The sequence below is a fragment of the Delphinus delphis genome, chromosome 10, assembly GCF_949987515.2.
Source record: "Delphinus delphis chromosome 10, mDelDel1.2, whole genome shotgun sequence".
Classification (NCBI taxonomy): Eukaryota; Metazoa; Chordata; class Mammalia; order Artiodactyla; family Delphinidae; genus Delphinus; species Delphinus delphis.
In genome coordinates this window covers 21,891,531-21,899,401 of record NC_082692.2, presented here as the reverse complement: position 1 = coordinate 21,899,401, position 7,871 = coordinate 21,891,531, and the positions used below count along the sequence as shown (strand labels likewise).

The 7,871-nt window shown below is 43.1% G+C and overlaps 1 non-coding gene across 1 annotated transcript; it reads right to left on the bottom strand.

The window, feature by feature from the left end:
* Positions 1-7,105: 7,105 nt before the first annotated feature.
* On the bottom strand, positions 7,106-7,178 carry TRNAD-GUC (transfer RNA aspartic acid (anticodon GUC)). Its single transcript has one exon. It is a non-coding gene; the product is annotated as a tRNA-Asp (tRNA).
* Between the last annotated feature and the right edge of the window lie 693 nt (positions 7,179-7,871).

Genomic DNA, 7,871 nt, shown 5'->3' with positions numbered 1-7,871 from the left:
AGCTTAGGGACCATAACAACAACCAAAAAACTCTAAAATTCCTTGACCCTTTCATTTGTAAATAGAACAGTGGCTAAATGCAGACTACCTAGAATAGTGCTTATTGAATTTGTTTTGTTTTGTTTTGTTTTTTGGCTGCACTGCGTGACATGTGCGATCTTAGTTCCCCAGCCAGGAATCAAACCCGTGCACCCTTCAGTGGAAGTATGGAGTCTTAACCACTGGACCACCAGGGAAGGCCCTAGAATAGTGCTTACTGAATTTTAGAGTATCTACAAATCACCCGAGATCTTGTTAAAATACAGATTCTAATTCAGAAGGTAGCCCAGGAATCTGCATTTTCAGTACGTTCCCAGTGATGCTGATGCTGTTGGTTCATGGAATACACTTTGAGTATCAAGGCCCCAGACAGTCCTGATGGTCCTTGTAATCAGTTAGAGGTGCCAGCAAATCCATTTCCTTCCCATCCTTCTTCCACCTGCAACCTCTGCCTCAGCATGTTGCCCCTATACCTGTGCTCCCCACTGCCTACCCCACCCTCAGAGGAGTGAGATGCCCCAGAAGTGCAATGGGCAGGTGGGCTGAGGTGGGTTTGGGAAACCAGGCAGTGTTCTCTCCTCTAGCATAGGCAGATTCAGCCAAATCTTTATCTGGGAAGTCTAAGCAATTCCTGTAAACGTTTGCTTTAGGAAAAAGCCGCTGCTACAGAGCTTCCGCTCTGCCTCCTCCCTCCCCTTCACGTGAGCTCCCAGGGTGAGGGGAAAGCAGCTGTTGCATGTTTAGAGCACAGTGCAGACCTGCAGTCCTCCCTGTGCTCCCTGAGCATCTCAGGACACAGGGACAAAGTCTCAGCCGCCGTGTCCTTATCTAGGCTGCTACTACAGACCACACTCACCTTCAACCCTGAATTTCAGTTTGGTCTCTCTGAGACTCCAACCCCAGTGCTCAGACAGCCCCTTCCTCTCTCACCTACCCAGAAAGGCAAAGAAAAGCTCACAGAGGAGAAAGCAGTCACAAAAGAGGCCCAAGGAGTAAAGGAGAAAAGCAAAGGGGAGGAGAGGCCTCGAGACGGGAAGGGAGAGAGGGGGGAGAAGAGAGGGCCTGATAGGGTAAGCCTGCAGCAAAGAGAAAGTTGAAGGGAGAATTTGGGAATGTTGCAGGTTTTTTTCAGTTTCTCTTTCATCAATCTAGACCAAAGTGTTGTAGGCGCTGATACCACTCCCCTCCATTCAGTCTCATTGACAGTGTCATGAAGGATTTTCAGTGCCTGTGATCAGCGGAGCACCTAGAGAAGAAGGGAAGTTCAGGCAGTGAACAGGGCACTCAGCCACTCGGCAGGGGTTTGGGACACAGCAGAGAACCCTGCCTGAGAAAAACAGTAAGTATAATACGTAAACGATATAGTGTAATATATAGGTGATACAGTGCTTTGGAAACAGAAGAAAGTGGAGCAGGTTAAAGGAGTGAGGTTTCATTATCTAGGGTGGTCAGGGGCGGCTTCCTTAAGAGGCATTTGAGCTAAGATACAGAGCAGATGAGGGAGTCAGCTCAGTGCTACCTGGGAGGGTAATCCAGGAAGTGGGACCAGCTGGTGAAAAGGCCTCAAGGTATAGACTAAAAAGCTTTCCCATGGGGTTTCTCAGATGCTCCTCACAATCACCCAGAGAAGAGCAAGGCGTGGGTATTTACCATTCACACTTACAGTTGAGTAAACTGAGCTTGGTGACATGAAGTGATTGCCCAACGTCGCATGCCTGGGAGGTGACAGTTGTCTGTATTTGAGACTGACTCTCTGTCTAGTGCTCTTTCCTATTAAGCATCCAGAAACTTTGTTTCCCTACCTGGAAAGTTATTATTCTTCCTTATCTAGAAAACATAGGTGTTGCCACATAACTAGTTGTCAAGTAATTATTTTGTGTGACTAGCTGTGTCCTGAAAGTATTGGGAGAGGGGGTGGTGCACATACCCTTTTGGTGCACAAGAGGAAGAAATGGAGAGACTCCTGGAGGTCAGGTGATGTTAATGTGGGGTGGGAGACACGGGGCGTGAGGGTGGCCAGGTGCAGGCACTCCGCAGGCAGCTAGAGCCTGATGGGAAGGAAGGGCGGGGAAAGCCGCGGGGTGGGAGATTGAGTGTCTTGGTAGCAGGGCGCTGCTGTGGTTTGTCCCTGTCCACTAGTGTTGCTGTGGACGAGTTACTTCACCTCTCTGTGCCCAAGTGGAAAGACAAGAAGGCCAGGCGGGTGTGTGGAGCTCTCAGGGGTAAGGCAATGCAGGCGACCCTTTCTCTGGGTCTCTCGGTGCTGCTCCTCAGATGGCCAAATGAAATTCACTTGTGGGGCAAGTCGGGGGCAGGATGGGGTGGGGCTACGAAATGGAAGGGAAGAGCCAGGCTTGTATGGAACAGGAACAGGAGGTCCCAGGATTTGGGGGCAGCGGGGGAAGGGGGACAGTTTCCTATTGGCCTCTTTGCACTGGATGGGCCCAAAGCGTGGAGGCCGACAACATGAAACAGCTTCCGAGCGGCCTAAAGAGACAGCGGAAGTGTCAGCCTAGCGGAGCGGAGAGAGGGTCCGCGGTGCTCCTTCGGCCCAAGTCCCAAGGCCCCACCGGCGTTTCAAGAGTCTCGGTCGCGGGTCGGCCGGGTTCAGGTGAGTCCCTGGGCGAGCGGGATGGGCGGGGGCGGTGCATCGGGCTCCAGGCTAAAATCCAGGAAAGAGGGCGCGCAGTGCGGGTTGCGCCAAGAACGAAGGCCGGCCTTCCAGGAATAGATATACCACGACTACTAATAGATACTTCTGTACCGCTCACCACGAGCCTGGCACTGTTCTAATCGCTTAACAGGTAGTAACTCATTTAATCGTCAAAAAATGGTCTGTATACGGGAATTCTCTGGCGGTCCAGTGGTTAGGACTCCGCACTTTCACTGCCGAAGGCCTGGGTTCAATCCCTGGTTGGGAAACTAAAATCCCGCAAACCAAGGGGCGTGGCCCCCCCCCAAAATCTATATGATTATTATCAACTCCATGTTAAAGAGGGTGAAACTGAGGCACGGAGAGGTTAAGTCACTCGCTCAAGGTCACACAGCTTGAAGGCCCCCTTTGTGCTCTTGACCCCATTTCAGTAAGAAGCTATAAAGTATTACATCAGTGCTGTCAAGGCTGTACTGGATTCCGTTTTAACTGCTACCCTATTTAGAATTGAGAGCCCCGTTTCTTTAGCAGTTCTACTGATAGACATTGAGGTTGTGTCCTGTTTTCACTATTAGGAACAACACTGCAGTGCCAGGTCGTGCACTTGCTTCCTTGAGCACAAGTGTTAAGTGCAGAACCATAGCATATGCACATGTTTTAAAAGCTTTTTTTTTTAATTACAAAGAATTTAAAACGTTGACAAAGACTGAAAGAATAATATAATGAACCCTTACATGCTCACCCACCTTCAACAGTTAGCAGCTCTTGACCAGTCTTGTATCATGTGTGTCCCCATCCACCCACTCCCTTCCCTTGTTATTTTGAAGCAAAAACATACTGTTTTACCTGTAAATATTCCAGTATGTATCTCTAACAAATACTTTTTAAAACATAGGCATAATACCTTTATCTCATAAAAGCTTAATAGTTATTCCTTATGTCATTACATATCCAGTAAGTGCTTACATTCCAATTTTTATTATCGTATATATATGTTTAGTTAAATATATATCATATATCATATATATATGTTATATATGTATCATATATGTATATATGTATGTATCATATATCATATATATGTATATATCATATGTATCATATATCATATATCATATATATATGTTAAATATATATATCATATATCATATATATATATGTTCAACTAAATGTTTAGTTGAATCAGGTTCCCCATTATGTCTACAAAATGTGTTTGACTGGTAGGTCTTGTCTATTTTTTTGTTTGTTTTTGGCTGCATTGGGTCTTGGTTGCTACCAGCGGGCTTTCTCTAGCTGCGGCGGGCGGGGCTACTCTTTGTTGCGGTGGGTGGGCTTATTGCGGTGGCTTCTCTTGTTGTGGAGCACGGGCTCTAGACGCGCAGGCTTCACTAGTTGCGGCGTGTGGGCTCGGTAGTTGTGGCTCGCGGGCTTAGTTGCTTCACGGCATGTGGGATCTTCCCGGATCAGGGCTCGAACCTGTGTCCCCTGCATTGGCAGGCGGATTCTTAACCACTGCGCCACCAGGGAAATCCCTCTTGTCTCTTTTAATTGGATTTCTGCTCCATTTCTTTCTTCCCATTGCATTGTATTTCCTGGGCATGGGGGTTGTTTATCCTGTAGTTGCCCCCCAGTATGCATTTTGATAAATGCTTCCCTGTAGTGTACTTTCACACCTTTCTCTGTTTCTACTTCCTGGGAGTTGGTAGTTCAGTCTGAAGGCTTGAACGTATTCAGGTTCAGCCTTTCTGGCAAGACCACTTAATCCTGGTGTCACTTTCTTCCATCAAGAAAGAATGTCTGGTTTCTCTTTGTGATGTTAGCAACCACTGATGAATAGTGTCTCTATCCACTAATTCATAATTGGTGGCAAAATCACAATATTCTAATTATATCATTCCTTCTTTATTCACTCGAAGAATACTTTTTTTTTTTGGCTGCGTGGCCTGGCTTGCGGGAGTTTTCAGTTCCCGAACCAGTGATCGAACCCGGGACCTTGGCAGGGAAAGCACAGAGTCCTAACCACTGGACCGTCAGGGAATTCCCTAGAAGAATACATTTATTAAAAGAAACTTTTTCTTATCATCTATTTGGTTACCAAGTGTTATAATTCACATGGAAAAGGCAGGATAAATCCTTGATTGTTTCCTTTTATTTACCAGTTTTCAGGATAGTTAGTTGGTGACCAATCCAGTTTTTTAAAATAAGAGTAATTATGAATTCATGGATGTAAACATCCTTAAAGTGTTTCAATCCACTGCTGTCATTATCTTTACTGATGCTCAAATTTTCCCATCTTCAAGTGGGAAGTTCTTCAAGTTGGCTTCTGACATTAGACCCTCATAGTCAGGAACTTCCTTGCTTTATGGTGACAAGATGTTTCAGGCTTATGTCATATAATTCCTGCCTCAGATCTGTATTCAGCCATTTCTCCAAGGAGCCTTGGTTTCTTCTTGGGGAAACAGAATTTCAAGACCACAAATTGGATGCCAGGGGATGTTCACTGTTTCTAAGCCTTTTTAGTAGAAAGACCTAAGGCATCTATATTTTATTGATACTTCCAATTAAAATTCAGGACTATAGGGTGTTTACTTCTCTTACATTTGTATCTACTTTTGTGTTAGTTATTTCTATTTCAAAACTTAGTAGTTTAAAACAACACACATTATCTCATAGTTTTCATGTGTCAGGAATCCAGGTATGGCTCAACTGGGTCCTCTGCTTCAGAGTCTCTCAAGACTGAAATCAAGGTGTTAAACAGGGCTAGTGTCTCATCAGAAGGCTTGACTGGGGAAGGATCTGCTTCCAAGTTCACGTGGTTGTTGACAGGATTCTGTTCCTTGAGGGTTCTTGGACTGAGGGCCTTATTTACTCAGTTACTTGCTGGCTGTTGACAAGAGGGCCATGTAGGCCTCTTTAACATGACTGCCTTTATATACTTTAAAATTTTTATTGAAGTATAGTTGATTTATAATGTGTTAATTTTTGCTGTACAGCAAAGTGATTCGGTTATATATATATATATTCTTTTTCATATTCTTTTCCATTATGCTTTATCAGAGGATATTGAATATAGTTCCCTGTGCTATAAATAGGACTTTGTTTCTGGGTTGTTGTTGTTTATTGTTTTATTTTTATTTATTTATTTTTAGATTTCAGTTCCTATGGATTTTTAAAAAATTTTTATTTTATATTGGAGTATAGTTGATTAACAATGTTGTGTTGGTTTTAGGTGTACAGCAAAGTGATTCAGTTATACATATACATGTATCTATTCTTTTTCAAATTCTTTTCCCATTTAGTTTATTACAGAGTATTGAGCAGAGTTCCTTTTGCTATATGGTAGGTCCTTGTTGGTTATTTTAAATATAACAGTGTGTACATGTATATCTCCAAACTCCCAGTCTATCCTTCCCCCCCACCCATCCCCCCAGTAACCATAAGTTCATTCTCTAAGTCTGTGACTCTATTTCCGTTTTATAAATAAGTTCATATGTATCAATTTTTTTTAGATTCTGCATATCAGTGATATCGTATGATGTTTGTTTTTCTCTGACTTCACTTAGTATGATAATCTACAAGTCTATCCATGTTGCTGCAAATGGCATTATTTCATTCTCTTTAATGGCTGAGTAATATTCCATTGTATATATGTACCACATCTTGTTTATCCATTCATCTGTTGATGGACATTTAGGTTGTTTCCATGACCTGACTATTGTAAATAGTGCTGCAATGAACACTGGGGTGCATGTATCCTTTTGAACCATGTTTTTCTCCAGATATATGCCCAGGATTGGGATTGCAGGATCATATGATAGTTCTATTTTTAGTTTCTTAAGGAACCTCCATACTGTTCTCCACAGTAGCTGTACCAATTTACATTCCCACCAACAGCATAGGAGGGTTCCCTTTTCTCCACACCCTCTCCAGCATTTATTGTTTGTAGACTTTTTGATGATGGCCATTCTGACTGGTGTGAGGTGATATCTCATAGTTTTTTGGGTTTTTTTTCTGGCCATGCTGTGCAGCTTGCAGGATCTTAGTTCCCCAACCAGGGATGGAACCCGGGCCCCCAGCATTGGAAGCACGGAGTCCTAACCACTGGACCACCAGGGAATTCCCTCATTGTAGTTTCTTTTTTTTTTTTTTTAATATTTATTTATTTATTTGGCTATGCTGGGTCTTAGTTGCGGTACATGGGATCTTTTTTAGTTGTGGCATGTGGGATCTTTAGCTGCAGCATGCAAACTCTTAGTTGCAGCATGTGGGATCTAGTTCCCTGACCAGCGATCGAACCCTGGCCCCCTGCATTGGGAGCATGGAGTCCCAGACACTGGATCAAAGGGAAGTCCCTCTCATTGTAGTTTTTTGTTTATTTTGTTTTGTTTTGCCGTGCAGCCTGCAGGATCTTAGTTCCCCAACCAGGGATTGAACCTGGGCCCTCAGCAGTGACAGTGTGGAGTCCTAACCACTGGACCACCAGGGAATTCCCTCATTGTAGTTTTGATTTGCATTTCTCTAATAATTAGCGATGTTGAGCATCTTTTCAGGTACCCCTTGGCCATCTGTATGTCTTCTTTGGAGAAATGTCTATTTAGGTCTTTTGCCATTTTTTGATTGGGTTGTTGTTTATTTTTTCATATTGAGGCACATGAGCTGTTTGTAAATTTTAGAGATTAATCCCTTGTCTGTCACACTGTTTGCAAATATTTTCTCCCATTCTGTGGGTTGTCATTTCATTTTGTTTATGATTTCCTTTGCTATACACAAGCTTTTGAGTTTAATTAGGTCCCATTTGTTTATTTTTGGTTTTATTTCCATTACTCTAGGAGATGGATCAAAAAAGATATTGCTTTGATTTATATGAAAGAGTGCTCTGCTTATGTTTTCCTCTAAGAGTTTTACAGTATCCAGTCTTACATTTAGGTCTTTAACCCATTTTGAGTTTATTTTTGTCTATGGTGTTTAAGAATGTTCTAATTTTATTTTTTTACATATAGCTGTCCAGTTTTCTCAGAGCCATTTATTGAAGAGACTGACTTTTCTCCATTGTATAGTCTTGCCTCCTTTGTCATAGATTAATTGACCATAGGTGCATGGGTTTATTTCTGGGCTTTCTGTCCTGTTCCAGTGATCTATATTTCTGTTTTTGTGCCAGTACCATACTGTTTTGATGACT